The 18,867-nt window shown below is 37.3% G+C and overlaps 1 long non-coding RNA gene across 1 annotated transcript in view; it reads left to right on the plus strand.

Moving 5' to 3' along the window:
• The window catches only part of LOC130608661 (uncharacterized), a 48,858-nt gene extending 31,497 nt beyond the window's left edge, over positions 1–17,361 (plus strand). Inside the window, exon 3 of the long non-coding RNA XR_008974600.1 lies at positions 17,294–17,361. This is a non-coding gene — a long non-coding RNA (uncharacterized LOC130608661). The remainder of the gene's footprint in view (positions 1–17,293) is intronic.
• The last annotated feature ends 1,506 nt before the right edge of the window (positions 17,362–18,867 follow it).

Here is an 18,867-nt window from a genome sequence, read left to right on the forward strand (position 1 = left end):
AACTATTTTTTAAAGTCTTACAAGCTTTGAAACTTTAGCTAGAGATTAAATGTAATTTCAGAAATCCTCCTACAACAACATAAAAGCACTGAATTATATATACTATTTTTGTTTCAAATTCATGTAGCAAAATTACTCTACAGGTTTTCCAAATAAAACAGCTGATTCAAATATATGAAGTTCAAAAGATTTTCTCCTAGAGGAACTCTTTCTCTGCAGATCAGATATTTAAGAAAAAGCTTAGTGCAGCTCTCATTTCAAGATCACATCTTACAAAGGTTCAAAAGAGCAGAGAGCAGACTTTGAAATATATGTTTTCTCTTAGGTGGCCTGACATGTAACTATTGCTACTTTTTATCAAGTTGGTTTTTCAATGAAAACGTATTACTGAGGCTGACAAGAATGATGGATTTATCAATCTAAGTTTTAGGAGGAAGGGGAAAATATTAGAAGGATGTAAATTCTATTAAACTTAAAGATTCTTAAAAAATATAATGAAAAATAGAAATTTATTTATTTGCTTAATTCACAGTTCTCCATTTTTTCTGTCCATTTTCATCTGTAATTTAATAAACATAATTCTTAGAATCTCATATAAAGGAAGATTGTTACATACAATGTAGATCAAACTTCAGATAGGATTGTGTCTCACCGCATTGGCAATAAGTGTAATATTGTAGGAATACATTGTCCCTGCTTGGCCAGCTCCTATGGGAGAGTTTTTTATCCTGCTCCCTGTTTTTAAAGGTTAATTAGCTGAGTCTAATATTATCAAGAGTAATCTAAATAGTTTTCTTTTAAGGATTTGTAAAAAGTAATATTAACCTTTTTTTTTTTTCAGATTTCAGACTTATTTCCATTTGTTACATTTTCAATAATCGTAGAATCATAGAATGGTTAGGGTAGGATAGGACCTTAAGATCGTCTAGCTCCAACTCCCCTGCCATGGGCAGTGACGCCTCACCCTAGACCGTATCACACACGGCTCTGTCCAGCCTGGCCTTGAACACTGCCAGGAATAGAACATTTACCACTTCCCTGGGCAACCTGTTCCAGAGCCTCAACAGCCTCACAGTAAAGAGCTTCTTCCTTATATCTAACATGAACTTCCCCTATTTTATCTTGAACCCATTCCCCCTTGTCTTATCGCTACAATCCCTGATGAGGAGTCCCGCTCCAGCATCCCTATAGGCCCCCTTCAGATACTGGAAGGCTGCTATGTGGTCTCCACGCAGCCTTCTCTTCTCCAGGCTGAACAGCCCCAACTTTCTCAGCCTGTCTTCACATGGGAGGTGCTCCACTCCCCTGATCATCCTCATGGCCCTCCTCTGGACTTGTTCCAACAGCTCCATGTCTTTCTTATGTTGGGAACACCAGATCTGCACGCAGTACTTCATGTGCGGTCCCATGAGAGTAGAGTAGAGGGGCAGGATCACACCTTTTGACATGCTGATAATTCTATTTTTGATGCAGCCTGGTATATGGTTGGTTTATGGCCTGTGAGTGCACACTGAAGCCAGCTCAACTAATTTTCTGCAGGGCTGCTCTGTATCACTTCTCTGCCCAGCCTGTAAGCTGTGCCTGGGGCATCTCTGACCCACCTGTAGAACCTTGCACTTCACTTTGTTGAACTTCATGAAGTTGGCACTGGCGCACCTCTCAGGTGTGTCAGGGTCCCTCTGGATGGCATTCCTTCCCTCCAGCGTATCAAGGGAACCACACATCTTGGTGGCAAACTTGCTGAGGGCTCACCCAATCCCACTGTCCGTGTTTCCAAGAAAGATGCTGAACAGGATCAGTCCCAACGCCAATCCCTGAGGGACACCACTCCTTACCTGTATCTAGTTGGACATTGAACCGTTGACCGCAGCACTTTGTGTGTGGCCATCCAGCCATTTCCTTACTCACTGAGTGTTCCACCAATCGAATTTATGTCTCTTGAGTTTACATACAAGGATGTCATGTTGGACAGTGTTGAATTCTTTGCATAAGTTTAGGTAGGCGACTTCAACTGCCCTGCCCCATCCATCAGTTCCATAGCCCCATCATAGAAATCCACCAAACTGGTCAGGCAAGGTTTGCCCTTAGTGAAGCCATGCTGGCTGTCATCAAGCACCTTGCTGTTTTTCATGTGCCTTAGCGTGCCTTCCAGGAGAATCTGCTCCAAGATTTTACCAGGCATAGAGGTGAGACTGAGTGGTTTATAATTTCCTGGGTCTTCTATTTTCTCCTTCTTGAAAATGGGGGTTATATTTCTCTTTTTCCAGTTCTCAAATAAAAATAAGTGCTAAGTGGTTTTTGAATACAGACAGTGCTTATATCCATATTTTCTAACAAACAGTCACTGAAAAAAAGTGATTTTCTTGAAAGATTATTGAAAATTCTCTTAGCCTACACAGTTAGCTTGGTAATATCAAAGTACTAGACATTACATGCAAATGATATTTAAAACAAGGAATGGTAAAAATTCTCAGCATGCTGCAGGATATATTAATTTTGTATGCAAATTTTTACTGCCACCTGAGTTTTATATGATCTGACTGAGAAGGAGGTTTCTAAATATGAGAGTAGTGGCTTTTAACACTAATTTTCTACTCAGGCTAATGACTCAAGGTCTGACAAAGAACATATTTAGAAGGGATGATTTTGCCTGCAAGAACATTTCAAAGCTGCTTTCAACTCTGATTCTGTGATATTATGGCACTCTGTCCATAGTGGACTTGAGAATTGTTTGGTTTCTACCCTTTTCAGCTTGCCTGACAATGCAAGGATTTAGAGAAGGCCCTTGCTATGATCTTTGATCCTTTTCTCTCTTTGCTAGTCAAAATCTTTTTTTAACTGTTATGTTCAAGACAGGACAAGTACTGGCCTCACCAGCAGTATGAGTTTTGAAAGGGCCACTTCATCTGTCTTGCAATTACATTATTTATGCCTACTGGTATTACTTGCCTCAGCAGTGCTGCATCAGCTGTTCACATTCTGCTAAAAATTGTATGTACTCTTTCTCATAACTGTAAATTAAACTACTATGAGAGACAGAGGATTTTTTCTACCTGTCAAAATCCGCATTTGTCCTTGTTGAACAGTATCTGTCTTTCCAAGGATTATTTCTCCAATGTTAGGTTCACACCAAATCCCAGCACTGTACTCAAATGTGCCTGCAGTCACTCTCACTTATGAAGCCTGCACAAACAGGGTCTATGTTCCATTAGCAGCTATGCCATTATATTCTTTAATATCTTCCATCCAGATCTTCGTGAAATACTGCTTATAACATCTTTCTAAGTTAACAGTGAACTTCAGAACTTGCTTTTATCTATTTGCTCACGTTATGGAAGTTTTAACTAGCCATGCAACATATTGTTAAAAATCTTAATGAAATCAATATATATGACGCTATACAGAAGCTCATTAAACATCTCAAAAGGAAAACAGATGACGCTTCACTATAAGGGTGATGATACAGCGGAACAGGTTGTCCTGAAAAGTTGTGGATACTCCATCTCTGGAAGTGTTGAAGGTCAGTTTGGACAGGACTTTGAGCAACATGGTCTAGTGGAAAGTGTCTCTGCCCATGGCAGTTGGGGTTGGAACCAGATGATCTTGAAGGTCCATTCAAACCCAAACCATTCTGATTCAATGACAAATGGTCGGTGGTTCTTATTTCCTTGTTATCTTCTAGGTAGTCTGAAATAATTTGTTTTATTAAAGATTTTAAAATGCTAATCTAGTCTATAATTCATCAGTTTCTCCTCTTAAAATCGTCTGCCCCTCATGATTACTTCTTAAAGGCAATTTTTAATGAACACAAGGCAGCCTGAGAGAGTTGTCTAAGTATACTAGGGTTATTAAGTTTCTACCAGTCATGCTGAACTTCAGTCTGTTGTCCTTTATCTGTGAGTTGTGTCTACAGAGTTGGCACAGTCTGGTTTATAGTAAGAATAGGAATTAGTCTCAGTCCAACCAGGAAATGATAGTGTTTAGCAAAACCTAACTTACTGTCCTCATCCTCATAAAAAACTGTGTGCTGCTGTGGCTGTGATACTGACTCAATAGAGGTCTTACATCCGGCTTGTGGTTCTGATGATCATATGCACTGATGCAAAATAATACTGACTCAGTAGAAGTATTCCCATGGCTGTCACAGGGACCTTTCATCTCATACCTGAAAACCAGAGGCTGATGGTTTTAATCTAATTTTCCTTAGATTCAAAAGTAACATGTTACCATTGATCTTTCCCTCTGTTGAACTGTTAGGAAGCAATCATCTTGTAAGTCTCATCTTTTCACCCAAGTTAGCTGAAAACCTTACTTACTATTAGTCAGTTCTCACAGAAAGTGATTAAGTGTTAAACAATGAAGGGTTAAATAATGAATCCTTGCTACTTTTCAGAGTTTGGTAATATTAGGTGTTCCATTCCCTTAAAATTACCTAAAGTGCTAGGAGACACTGACAGTGCGGCAAGGTACACTACAGGGAGATGGAAAAGATAATAAAAAATGGTTGCTCTTCCATCTGATACTTCAACAATAATGGTTTTAATTGAATCTTTCAAAAAGATTACATTTATCAGATTTGTAGCACTGCAAAATCACAGGTTGACTTGAATGGCTGGCTCTGACCATGATCTTTTCTTTCACTTCTCCCCAGGGACATTTAAATCAGTTCACTTTTATTTTTTTTTTTAATTGAATTTTGAAAATGAATCTGCTACCTACAAGCAAGTGGGATGATCGTTTTTTAAGCTGTAGTTGCATCACAGCTGTTTACATCTACACTGCCTGATATGCAGAGACCCACTCTACACACAAAGCAGGCTTTCTAACTGGCCTACTGGTTTCATTTTAGTCCTGTATCTGTTCTCTGGATTTTCTGTTCTGAGTGAATGCATTAGTCCTCTAAAGCTAAAGCTGACATATTTTACTAACCTTTTCACATGGCTCCTTGTTCTGACGCCAATGTTCAAGGCTGAGGCACCAAACATTTACCATGTATAGCTGTGATGACATATGAGAAAAAAAAAATTAATATCTTTATTTATTTTTCAAGGATTTCTTGATGCACACACAAGCAAAGGATCCTTATAATTATATTTGCAAAATTGTCCTTTTTCCCTGAGGTTTCTTGGCAAACATTAGATGGGTGGCATAGCTGGAAAGATGACCCATTTCGCTCTGTTTATCAGCTGCTGTCTTGTAGCTTGTAACAGGTAAAAGCCCTAGCTGCAAATGCTAAAAGGATTTGTGTGTCTCAACTGAAATCTATTACTCTGAAGCTTCAGGTGTACAATATTTTCTCACACAAGTAATTAGAGAAATGCAAACACTTTATCATCCTTTATCGACTGTATACACACCATTACCTGAGGGGACTCAGTTTTAGGTCAGAGTGAAATTTCAGGAGTGTGGTGTTATCCAAGTATTTCTTTACTTCCCTCTGGAGGTTTCAGGCATGTGCTGTTGCCTTGTAACTTGCACATGATCTGTGAGCAGTTCAAGTAATGACTCTCATCTAGACGTCACATATTAAAAGGACTCCTTTGATTTCAAAATTCATGAGCAAAGGATTTATTTTGTTGTTGTTTTTTTTTTTTCCCTTGTCTGTACAATGACTAGTATGCTGGAAACAAAAAAGTCAGGGATACATCCATGCTAGACGTAAATTGTAATGACATATTCTTCGCCTTGTGTCATAGTGGAGGAGGAAAACAACAGTGCAGATAGATATGGTGGATAGTTTAAGAAACTCAAGTTTCTGTGTTTAGAATGCAAACACAAAACAAACCTTCTCTTGACTACTGTATGCTGGATTTACATGTGTAAAGGTCTACCAGTTCCAGTCACTGTACTACAGTAGCTTCACTCTTTACATACTCTCTTCAACTGTAAGCAGCTCAGTCTAGGTGTACTATGAAGCTTCAGGAACCAGGCAATACATGGCTGGAGAAGATGCAGTAAATGAAAGTAGGCACCCAAGAAAGAGAGGCTATGTTGTCATCATTCTCAGTCCAGATTTGTACACAAAATGTACTGAAAAATTTTGAAAACACAGTTTCAGTGCTCTCTAATTGCCATACTTACCATAATGTCACCTGATCCATTCACTTCCCATTACAAGAAACCATGACATACACTATATCCTATGCATAACTTGAAGTTCTGCGTAAAATAATTTCCCTGTTATTTCCCTCTAATCATACTTAAGGGCTTTCTTCAAAACCTTTCAACTTCCTAGTTAAAATAGCTATTTTGATTCTGGGCTTACTTTTGCCTCCAATGAAGATAGGCTTTGCTCCCTGTACATGCGTGTGGCATTGGCAGGTAGCAATGGAATCCATCCCAGTCTTCAATCTTCTAGACTTAGCATGCTTTCATTTTTTAATTCTCTTCTTATAAGAAAATTCATCTGATTACCTTAATGACCCTTTTCTGGATTCACTCAGGTTTTGATTTATATATGTTATGTAGCATCCACTGCACACAGAATTCCAGATGAGTTATCGCTATTACAGCACTATACTTTACTATGCATCCTTGAAATGCTTAAGATATTATTCACAGGTTTTTTACAACCACAACCTGTTACTGGCTCACAATAATCTTATAATCAATTAATATTCCCAAATATTCCTTCCTGTTGTGAATTCATGAGAATATTCCTTATTTTTGATGTTTCCTATGTCTAGAACATTAATAATTGATAAGTAACTAGTATGAAAAATTTCTCTTTGGAGTATTATTGCATTATTTAAAAAGAAACTAAATCAGGAGCTAGTTCTGTGTATTCTGTATAATTTTTATGAAGTCAAGTCTTACTGAAACTGAATTTGAAATCATAGTTTTACTGACATAAAACATATCCAGAAATTAAAAACCTATCTTATACCAAATTTCTTATATGGTTTTGCTTCTCTATTTTTCTCTCTGCTTGCAATAGTTCATATGAATTTGAATGTTCTTAATGACTCATTTGATGTAATTACTTCTTTGCAAAAACAACATCACTGTGGGTTTTTTTTCCAGCTGTTTATAGAATGGCCCTATCCTGTCATTTTGTGATGTATTTATTCACTCTTCCTTGAAGAACTATGGTGTTTAATCAAAATTCTCTTTATCTCTTGTTTTAATTTGTTAAAATTTTTTGTCAATCTTCACAGCTTGTAAGGCAGGAAATAGTGTCCATCATTAAAGCAAAACACAGAACACTCTTTTTAAAGAAAAAATGATTAAACAGACTTAGTCTCTTGATCTTTAAATTGTCAGCTAGTGGCACTCTTTTTTTAACTAAGACATCTGGTTTTAATCTCTACACATCCATCACCTGCATTTGTTGCACAATTAAGAACCTCATAAAATCTGCTGTGTGAAGAAGAGCTTTTCAGTTTCATAATACAGAAATAATACCCGATAAATGAGTACTTCTTGGTTTACTTCTATAGGTTATACTTATTCACAAACTCTCAAACTCACACAAACGTGTAAAAATGTGTAAAAAGAAAAGCAATCTTTAATTGAGTAATGAGTAACAGAATAATTTACTAATTGGGTGCATTACAGAAGTGTATTCACACTGCTGTACTGCAGTTAAAGACCTTGCAAGTGATTCCAGCAGAAGCTAGCTAATTTAAAGGTTTACTAATTTGTGATTGTACAGCTACAGAAAATACAGTAACTCTGATTTGAAAATTACCATTTGGTATAATTAGACAGTAATGCAGTCTAATTGCTTTAGATATTTTGCACATTTTGTTGAAAAAGAGAGATGATTATCACACTAGACTAAGCTTGAAAAAGATGATATTTACACAAAAAAAAAAAAGAAAAAAGGAAACAGCATATCTGGCTGATGTTCACAAAGGTTTCTTTTGCTGCTGCTGCAGACACGATTTTGAATTGAAGTTCTGTTGGTACTCCAATTACATTTCTCTCTTTGACTTTCTAGAAAAATGGAAGGTAGTGGAACTGAATATGTTTTTATCAATATAGATATATATATGGGGGTTGCATTTTATCTCTCACATGTTTGGTTTATTTTGTAGGGTTTTTTTGGTTTTTTTTTTCCTTGGACCACAAGTATCTTGGCTGCACGTTTTTGGGAGATTGATGCTAGATATTCCTAGAAGAAGAATCTTAGAGGAACCATCTTGTTAGTGATCACACCCTGATTCTGAGAAGATGCCACTTCTCAATTCTCAAGCTTTATGCATACCCAGTTTTCTCACCTGTATGTAATCCTTACAAAGGAACTACAGCATCAGATATTACACAGTATTTGAGTTTGGTTTCCCAGCAGGAGAAATAGATGCATTTAAGGGTATAAACCCAACAATTGTTGGTCTTATACTGAAAAACTGAAAAATAAAAATGTTACATAAATACAAGCATTTTTCAAAATAGATATTTGGTACCTAATGCTTTCTTTCTATCTTCAGAGGTATGTCAAAAGGGACAGTAAATACAAGAGTTAAAAAAAATAGTTTCAGAGCATGAATAAGTTTTTCAGGACAGCTTAGTTTACTGGACTACCATGTTTACTGGGAAACCTGCATGGCAGGTGGAAAGGCCTGAGGGCCACATATGTTTTTATAGCATTCTTCCAGCATGCAAACGGGCTAAAAGACATCTTAAAAGCCTGTTTAGATATCGCAGCTATGATCAGTGAGGTAATTTTTGTAAAATCAGTACATCATTTAGCTTTGACATCTAACACCTGAGAATAAATAAATTACTCTGGCCAGTATACCTTCAGCAAATTATGTCCTAGTGTCAGGTTTCAAGCAAAACTGTGATGTCTAAAAGAAATTATATGGCTTCCCATACCACCCTTTCATGCTATCCCATGGGTAAATTCTGCCCTCAGTCCTGTTTTGTACCCAAGGAGAGTGTCCTGCTTGGATGTTAATGGTTCAACTTGCCTCTATGGTGGGAATAAATACTCAAGTTGTATCATTTAATCTATTTAAATGGAAAATTATCATTATCAGTTAGTGCCTGTGTCTGCTTCTGGAAGTACACATAATCTGCCAGCTGCTCTTAAAACAAAAACCCCAGTTTTTTTTCAATCTTAAAAGACTGAAAAAAAAAACAAAACCAAAACCCAATCCTGAAGCTCTTTGTGCATTCAGTCCATTTTTTCTATTACTAGTAGTGTCTGTGGGTGTATAAGAACTTAAAATCAATATGTTGATGTAACATGGTTCAGTGTTTTCCTGCCTTTTCTGAAATAACAGTGATATAATTTAAAGTGGCACCATTAATCCACATTAAGCTGCTCAGAATCCTTTCCTTTCCTAACCACAGGATAATAGACCAAAAGTCCATCAGTCTGGCACTTTGCCGCTATAAGCAATCCCTAACAATGGCTTCAAAAGATGGTGTGAAATCTTCAGAGTGAACCTTGCTAGATAGATCAAGGGGACAAGAAAGGAAGAATTCTGTTTCATTCCATGTGGCAACTACTTTATCTCCAAAATCTCCTGTCTAAAGCCATTCTGATATTAAAGGTATTATGTTTTTTGCCTAGTTTGGGTTTTGTTGGTTTTTTTTTTGTTTTGTTTTTGGTTTGTTGTGTTTTTTTTTTTTTTAATTTATAATTCTAAAATAGCCACCACTCTAATATTTTAAAATTATCATTATAGGGGAGAACCCTCACACTTTAGCAAATGTAACATCCATTCAGAAGATAAAAATTACTACTGTATCTTGTTTTGTTTATTTCATAGAGGGCAATTCAAGGATTACAGATAGTCCCTGAAAACTATTTAATCTGCATTACTGACAAACAGCATGTAATATTTCATAGGAAAAATTGCTCACACCACCGCAAAGCCAGCAATCACTCGAAGACGGTCAGCATTTATTATTTTTCACCATTGCATTTTCCAAAAGGACACCCAAGAGTTAAAACCCAAAATTTTTTAAAAATTAAATTGCTTCTGAGCTAAGCACTTGTATGCCAAGTCTCAGCATGGAAGGAATTTTAGCTGCTCAGCAACCTCACACAATAGTGCTTTAGAATAGAAATGCCAAAGAACAGACCCTTAACTACAGTATTGTGGCTCTGGTATGGGTGCCACTGTGATGAAAATACTCTGATATAAAAGTGTCTGCCATGAAAATAAAGACAGAGAGACGGCTTTGTAGGTGGAACTTGGGTTCTTTTATGTAAAGACTGACCCAGGCAGTCAGAAGGGGAGAGTAAGAGGGCAAGGACCACATTATGTGGGCACGTAGCTGCCTGAGTGGGGAGTTAGGGAAACAAGTGTTGTGCAAAAAGGGAATTATTCTAGTATCATTTCCCACACCTGTGGTAATATTAATGATTTTTCACAGCTATTCTATTTTTATAAAGACTGGAATAAGGTTATCTACATTGTTTTAAAACCTCTTAGCCTTCATGCAAAATGTTCAGTGTGGTACTTTAAGAAATACTATAGGTCTTAGCCTAGTAAAACATGACTGAAAAGCATGATGTTTTAATAATCACAAGTCCTTTGTCCTTGAACAGTGTGGATGATGTCACAACAGGCTCATGAATGTATGTAAAATTACCTACTTGGAAAAGCTGATGTAGAAATACTTGTGGCTGTTATTGAACTAGAAGGTTTTAAGAAGATTACAGACCTAATGAAGGGAAACCTCAGATGCTAGATAAAACAGTGACTTTAAAAAGGAAGAGTTTAGGATTAACTGAGCTACTTATCACTTGTTTTCCATTTTTTTTTTTTTTTTATGACATCTATTTAGTTAAAAACCCCACAGTTTTAAAGGGAAAGCAGCAGCAACCCCTAAGTTCTGCTTTGTTCTGTTTAGCAAAGTAATCTTGGAAGTATTTGAATTATTAATGAATATTCCAACCTTGTATATCCTGGCTTACTTACAGACCCTATAGTTTTTATCTCATATAAGATAAGCTAACTGTATTACCAAAGTAGTAATGCTATTCATTGCAAAACCTCTGTTGGGTTACTTGGAAAAAAAAAAAAAAGTTAATCAAATCTTCTGTTTTGTTTGTTATGGGCCTTTTTTTGTTTACTTTTTTTGTCTTTTGTTTGGTGTTTTTTGTTTCTTTTTTTTTTTCCTAAGGGGGAAGAATGAAAATTCTTATTAAGAGTTGAAGAGCCCTTAAAAATAAATTTATGCCAACTGCTGAATATTTCTTGTTGCTGCCAGGTTTGTTGCTTAGTGGAAGACAACTTACTATGAATGCAGAAAATTATTTGTGCGTGTGCTGTACTGCCAAAGAACAGTGAATCTATAAAACATCATATGTGATTCTTTATGAATATATTAATGTAATTCACTTTCATAGGGCTTGGTACAGAATGCTTTTGAAATAGAAGGAACATGCCTGAATAAATACAAATATATGAGAATTCATGCAATTTATACTCTGTTGATAGTCCCTGTCTAGGAATACGAGGAAGTACGTGAAGAGTTTGCTGGTCCTGTGAAAGTACTAGAAGTTAATACTTTAGGCAAGAAATTAATCAACCCATGTAGCCTAAACCTAGACAACCTTTCAAGTTTGGCATTTTCTTTCTTGCCCAAATTCTAGTCTTACAAAGTTTATATTACATGATTTTAATTAATTTCCTCATACCATTTTAGGACTAGGAGATATTAAAGCTCATCTGGAGTGTCAATATCTGAACTAACAGGGTGTCTTCTAGCAGGGAATGTCTATATATTGACCATTTTAACTTTTACTGGGTGGAGTTTATATTTTGCCACTTGAGGGCATCCTGTCATTATGTTCCATTACAGAGCAGCATGTCTAAATTTCCATAAAAATAATGGATTTCTGCCAAAACAATGTTATTTGCCAAAAGTGCTGATGAAGCACTGGAAATTATAATTTGCCATACTAAATAGGCATTTCCAAGACTGTAGGTCAAACAGGGTTGCATTTCAGGAAATGCTAAGTCAACAGAGAACGAGAAGTACCACAGATGCAATTAGATGAAAACTGCCCATCAGACACCAACATAAGCTTCACAGCTGTGTAGAAGCTTTGGCAAAACTTCGTTACACCAGAGTTAGACAGTTTGGCCTGTGGTTGCATGAAGCAAATGGATTTACCTCCATTCTTCATAATTCATGTATATTTTAACTTTCAGTAGCGAGAATGATGGTAGGGGTTTCAAACTGAATAAAACTCTAGGCTAAACTAATAAAATAAAAGGAACCACTTCAGTTAGTTGGGATCTTCAGTACTCCTGCAAGTGTAGATGTATGACGATTACATATAAGGTATCAGCAGATGTGATCATGTTTTGACCAAATTCTACAGTGGCTATCATATCTAGCTCACTTTATCTAAAGTTCCACAATCCAGTGACATTATAATTTTATCATTGTGTAGATTTATATTAAAGCATCACTGTAATTTTTTTGCTGGTTTCTGTCTTCAATTTTTGGTCATTTACCTATGCAAAATAATCAGTTTTAATGTGCGAGGTTACATATGAAACTTTCAGTTCTTTATAGTCTTGTTATATTTAGCTTAGTTGGTATTATTTTCTTTGTGCTGAGCTAGGAGTTTTGAAACTGAGGGATACAGAAATTGCAGTCACATGGGGTACTGACTATAGTCTGATAACAGATCCTAGACAGGAGTTTGCTAGCCTTGGCAGTAAAGCAATGGGACATGCCACATTTCTTTTTCCTGTCTGCAGCAGCTTCCTCCATATTAAATAAGGAGCACTGATTATGAGCTGTGTCAATGTAAGATTTCCTCTTTCCATACTTGGCCCTCAGTCAGACTTTTTTCTCTCCCACCTTAAAACTTTTCTACACCTAGGTCAGAAACCACATGCTGTCCCTTTATTAACCTTTCATTTAATCAGCCCTTCTCACTAGGCTCATAAACACAACCCTCACAATAAAATTTTATGTACAAGAAATGTGCTTCTATTTAACAGTCAGTTTAACCTCTCTTGTCTTTCATTTTTCTTTCCCTCTTCAAACAATACTCACATGGGGAAAGAGACTCATTCACACTTTTTATCATGTGCTCCTTTCATTTCCGATCATGCTGTTCAACTGACTGAAGTCCTCCCAAGGAGGATCTCTGACTGTTGTTTTATCTGAATCCTCCAAACCACCCAACTACTTCCTAGTCTCCCCACTAAAACCCCATCCCACAGCTGTAGATTCACTGCTCCCTTTTGCTGTGGCTTGTTCCACATTGTTTGCATTCCCACAGAAAAAGGATTTGGAAGAGCTGCCACCAGGATCCTTCAGCTCTCCATGCAAATGAAACCATCACAGTACTGCCAGTGCAGAAGTGAGGATAAGACACTGTCAAATTCTCATCTTCCATTGCAAAAAACCCCTGTCCTCCATCCTCTGCTGGGGTGCAGAAGTGGGCTTCTAGCTCCACCACCCTACTGCAGCATGCCATCAGCAATTTTTCTCTTCTTGGTGTTATCCTCTCTCTTGTCTTTGTGGAGAGCAGGATGCAAATGAAGATTGTCACCTATCATTTAAATTATGCCTTTCAATCCATTTCTTTAGACTCTTGGTCCATGAGGTCATCCACAAAGTCTAGTTCCTTCTACGGCAAACACATGCCCAAAGAACTGTGGTATTTTTTGGTGAATTCTTGCAACTAAGAATTTTGAAAAAGTTATCCTTAACATTTGGTTATAGTGCTGCTCATATGAAAGCAAGCTAACATGATGTTAGAGTAGGCAGCCTCTTGATAGTGCAGCCACTGTATCATTAGGGGAAGAAGGCTGCAGAAGCATTCTTGGGAAGTCTTGCAGACTGCTTATCCTCTCCTCGTTGCTCTTCTCCGGGCATCCATCATGGCTCACCATTGCAGATATGGATTTTATTTTTAGTATGGCCTTATCCAGTGGTTTTATTTCATCATTATAGAATCATCATAGGATCATCATAGGATCATTATAGAGTCATTATAGAACACTCTGGGTTGGAAGGGACCTTCAAGATCATCTCGTTGCACCAATCACTGTCATGGGCAAGGACACCTTCCACTATAACAGGTTGCTCAAAGTCCCACCCAACGTGGCCTTGAACATGTCCAGCTATGGTGCGTCCACAACTTCTCTGGGTATTTTTCTTTCATTTCCCAATGAAAGCAGGGCTTTGGAGTGGGTTAAAAAAAAAAAAAAAGAAAGAAAGAAAAAGAAAAGATGGAGACACAGCTTTCCTGATGATCCAAGAGAAAAATCAAAACCATTTTATCTGTTTCAGAACTTTTTTGCAACAGTTATCTAGAAAAACACCGGGGGGGGGGGGGGGGGGGGAACTGTTTTCCCTTTTCCTGATGTATTTTATTGTGAACACAGGCAGAGCTTTAACACTGATTTTCTCTTGTTTCATAGATGTCAGATGCAAATTGCCAAACCTCAGCATTCTCTGTCACATTCAGTGTTAGAGTTAACAACATCCCACAGGAACCCTAAATCCTTGCAAAAAAATGTCAGTTTTATCAGGAATAATCTTCTAATTACAAAAGAGGAAAAAAAGCACATACTATTCAATGCTATTGTAATAATCTAAGCTATACTTCCTGTTGCTTCCTTCGGGTCAGAACTGTATAATTGCACTAACAAGTGCATCTGAGCAGGAAGAGATCCTGTAAAGCTTTATTTATATAAATAAATATATATAGATATAAACTTTGTAGTAATATATGCAAATAATATCAAAAGATAAGGCTTTCAGAACAGAATATAATTCAAGAAAGAAAAATAAAATTAAGCATTTTTTTTATAACAGCAAAAAGAAATCTGGAAACAATGAGTTAATGATAAATGTTTCTTTTTTTTTATTTTAGAAAAAAAAATGTCCAGGTCATTTAAAACTTGTTTAACGCATTGCATGAAAGATATTTTCTCAGCCATCTTAAAATATTTCATCATTGGAAAGAAAAAATTGATACACAGGAATAAATTCTATTCTGTCCATGTAACAAGCTGCTCATTCTCCATGAAATAAAATGAATGCCATGGCCCTTTTAAATGGCACAGGGGAGCTATTTAGTGTGAAAAGAGATGTAGAAATAACTCTGTAATTCAGATAACGCCTTTGGCAATAAATACCTCACTGCATATGAGACCTCAGCATCCATTTCTGTCTGAAAATTCTCTCTCTCATGTTTAGAGATACTCTGTTTCTGTGTTTCTTCTCTTTAAAGCAGCTTTATACTTCTCTGACAGTAGCATTAAGCATCTTCTGTAATTTGAGGTCACAATCATTAAGTCAATGACTCCGTATCTTCAGGAACAAGTAAGTGCAGGAACACCTGCTCTCAGCTATGTCATCTTAAGGGTTTTAAGAACTGAACAAATAATTTTATATTGTTTTAAATTATTTTAAATACTGTGGAGAAAAAAGTTATGACCATGGTCATACAATGCTTGTGTATGTGCTTAACTTCAAATGCACAAGTAATCTCACTACCTGTAGCTTGAGAAGTCACACGATAGGATTAGTCCCCACACTACTTATCAGTTTATACTGCCAAGTGACTCTTCTCCAAAATTTGATGTTGAGTGACACTGCTCTCCCCTACCCTCACTGCCTGAAGCTGGTACCCAGGCAGACTCTATTCTGTGATGTACCAGCTCCTGGCAACAGTATTAAGTGTGAAAAGGTTAGTACATACTCGAGATCTCTTCCTACAGAAATGCAGATTCACCAGTAGACTCCAGGGAGGCCCTTAGAATGTTACAAATTGGTTTAGGAACACAATTTGCACCTCAGTACAGCTCTAAATATCATAGAATCATAGAATCATTGAATGGTTTGGGTTGGAAGGGGCATTAAAGATCATCTAGTTCCAACTCCTGTACCATGGGCAGGGACACCTTCCACTAGACCAGGTTTCTCAATGTTCTATCCAACCTGGCCTTCAACACTTCCAGGGATGGGGCAGCCACAGCTTCTCTGAGCAATCTGTGCCAATGCCTCACCACCCTCATAGTGAATATTTTTTTCCCAATATCTAATCTAAGCCTACTCTCTGTCAGCTTAAAGTCATTTCCTTTTATCCTATCACTAAATGCCCTTGTAAAAAGTCCCTCTCCAGATTTCTAGGAGGCCTCCTTTAGGTAGTGGAAGACTGCTTTAATGTCTGCCCAGAGCCTTCTCCTCCAGGCTGAACAAGCCCATTGAAATACGATACAATATTACATGCTCATTACATATGTTTTCACTCATTGCTGACTTCCTATTAGATTGCCACAATGACCAAGAATTAAAGGAAAATAATATGTTTAACCCAAAGCAAAATGTTTGGTTTATGCCATTGTTCACAGCATTCAACACTTGAGTATGTTGCAATTCTCATGCAAAGATGGAAGCATTATTCTAGGCCATGTTTGTGTATGAATGTTTGCTCTTCCTACAGATTTTCTCACTGTTTATCTAGAAACCTAAAAAGAGGCAGATCTAAAAATGAATTTTTATTAGTCCAAGACTATTTATCTATATGAGAGACTTGAAATAGAAGCCTATCTGTGAAAAAGCAATTCTAACAAACTTTATGCAAATTTTATATTTTATTTAACTTAGTCCTATTAGCCGTATAAAAAGAAGAAACACAGCAAGAGATTTCCTTTTATTTTGTGCTGCTACACGGTGAAATCTTAAGAGGGAGGGCACTATGTTAAATTTCAAACATCCCTTTGGTGAGTGGCTTTATATGCTGATGTGTGCCACCTTTACTCAACCTATGACTTCTTAGAACACCATAATATATGACTTTAAGTATTTCTTCTTAAAGCAATAACTGTAAAGAGGGCAAATTTACAGCCACCTTCTTTTGCTATTGGTGCATTATCTGCTGCTTTCTGTATTGCCCCTGTTAATTATGAGCTGATACATTAGAGTGTAAAGTCAGTAGGAATCTTTCTATTGATGTCAGAAATTGACTAGGAACATTTCTAACTTTTCTTGTTTCTCCAGGAAACACACATAAATTTGAAAAAAGTGAAGGTTTGCATTCTGTTGAAAATTTGTCCTGTATAGGACAATGTGTGACTTGTATACCTTGTCATATCAAGTTCCTCTGCCCTTCTATCCAGTGTGTATACTCTCTGCAGATTTGATTAGAGGAAGTTATTCATGGTTTGCTCTCAGAAAAGGCCATTTAACTGCAAGGACATTGATTTGTTTGGCTTCTTTAACATAATGCTTTCACTGTTATTAATGCAATGCAATTTTTCATATGCTTTCCCTGCTAGGCCTCTATTTTTAGTGTTTGGACCTTTGTAACAATTAACTACATCTGCCTTTTGATTTCCTATATCTGTCACAGAGCTAGAAATATGAAGAAGACATGCTTCATGAACCCATGGTCTCTTACCAGGGCACAGACTTTGCTTCCACTTTAATCCAGGTTTGTCATAACATTTTGTAACACCACCACCATTTTCTCCAACTTTCCCTTTTCTTTATTGCTGTGGTAACAACATTGTGACCAAAGTACAATCCCAGAGACTCCTCTTGTACAATGTCAGTACCACATAAAAGGGACAAACAAAAAAGAGTTGACTAACCTAACCAATTTCAAACTGGTTGAAATTGGTTAGTCAGCAAAAATTCTTTGCTCTTTCCCCTTTCCAAATTAACAAAAACTATTAATGGTGTGTTTATATTAAAAACATTTTGAGTAATACTTTCTCTGTTCTGAAGAAAAAAGAAATATTTTTTAAGATGAAACAGTTCAACAGGATCCATACAAGAAAAAAAAGTTTCTATAGTTTCAGACAGTATAGAATACTTACATAATGTGGTCACTGACCATATGAAACACAGTTGTCTTCTGGATCTAGACACAGGCTATCAACACCAAATGCTTCTTTAAATCATTAGGATCCTGCTTAGAATGTGCTCTGTCTTGAAGAATAATCACAAATTAAACATTGTGATAACCTTTCTATGTTTTATCACTTTTTAGAGTAAATGCCTTACTTGCTATAAAATGGAAATTTGTATTTCTTATCGTATTCATTGTATCTCGTAACTGATGGCATGTTTAACACAAAAAAAAACCCACCAGTTATCCATTGATTCTATGCTTTCTTTCACTAGAAAATCATAGAATCATAGAATCGTTAGGGTTGGAAAGGACCTTAAGATCATCTAGTTCCAATCCCCATGCCATGGGCAGGGACATATCACACTAAACCATGTCGCCCAAGGCTTCATCCAACCTCGCCTTGAACACTGCCACAGATGGAGCATTCACAGCCTCCCTGGACAATCCATTCCAGTGCCTCACCACCCTCACAGTAAAGAATTTCTTCCTTATACCCAGTCTAAACTTCCCCTGTTTAAGTTTGAACCTGTTACCCATTGTCTTGTCACTACAGTCCCTAATGAAGAAAGAGTCCCTCCCCAGCATCCCTATAGACCCCCTTCAGATGCTGGAAGGCTGCTATGAGGTCTCCAAGCAGCCTTCTCTTCTCCAGGCTGAACAGCCCCAACTTTCTCAGCCTGTCTTCATATGGGAGGTGCTCCAGTCCCCTGATCATCCTCGTGGCCCTCCTCTGGACTTGTTCCAACAGCTCTATGTCCTTTTTATGTTGAGGACACCAGAACTGCACACAATACTCCAAGTGAGGTCTCATGAGAGCAGAGTAGAGGGGCAGGATCACCTCCTTCGACCTGCTGGTCACGCTCCTCTTGATGCAGCCCAGGATACAGTTGGCTTCCTGGGCTGTTAATGTGCACTGCGTTCATTTTCTCATCAACCAACACCCCCAGGTCCTTCTCCGCAGGGCTGCTCTGAATCTCTTCTCTGCCTAACCTGTAGCTGTGCCTGGAATTGCTCCGACCCAGGTGTAGGACCTTGCATTTGACATGGTTAAACTTCATGAGGTTAGCATC

The sequence above is a fragment of the Pezoporus wallicus genome, unplaced genomic scaffold (assembly GCF_028554395.1).
Source record: "Pezoporus wallicus isolate ANWC-B61680 ecotype Strahan unplaced genomic scaffold, APGP_CSIRO_Pwel_v1 scaffold_13239, whole genome shotgun sequence".
NCBI lineage: Eukaryota > Metazoa > Chordata > Aves > Psittaciformes > Psittacidae > Pezoporus > Pezoporus wallicus.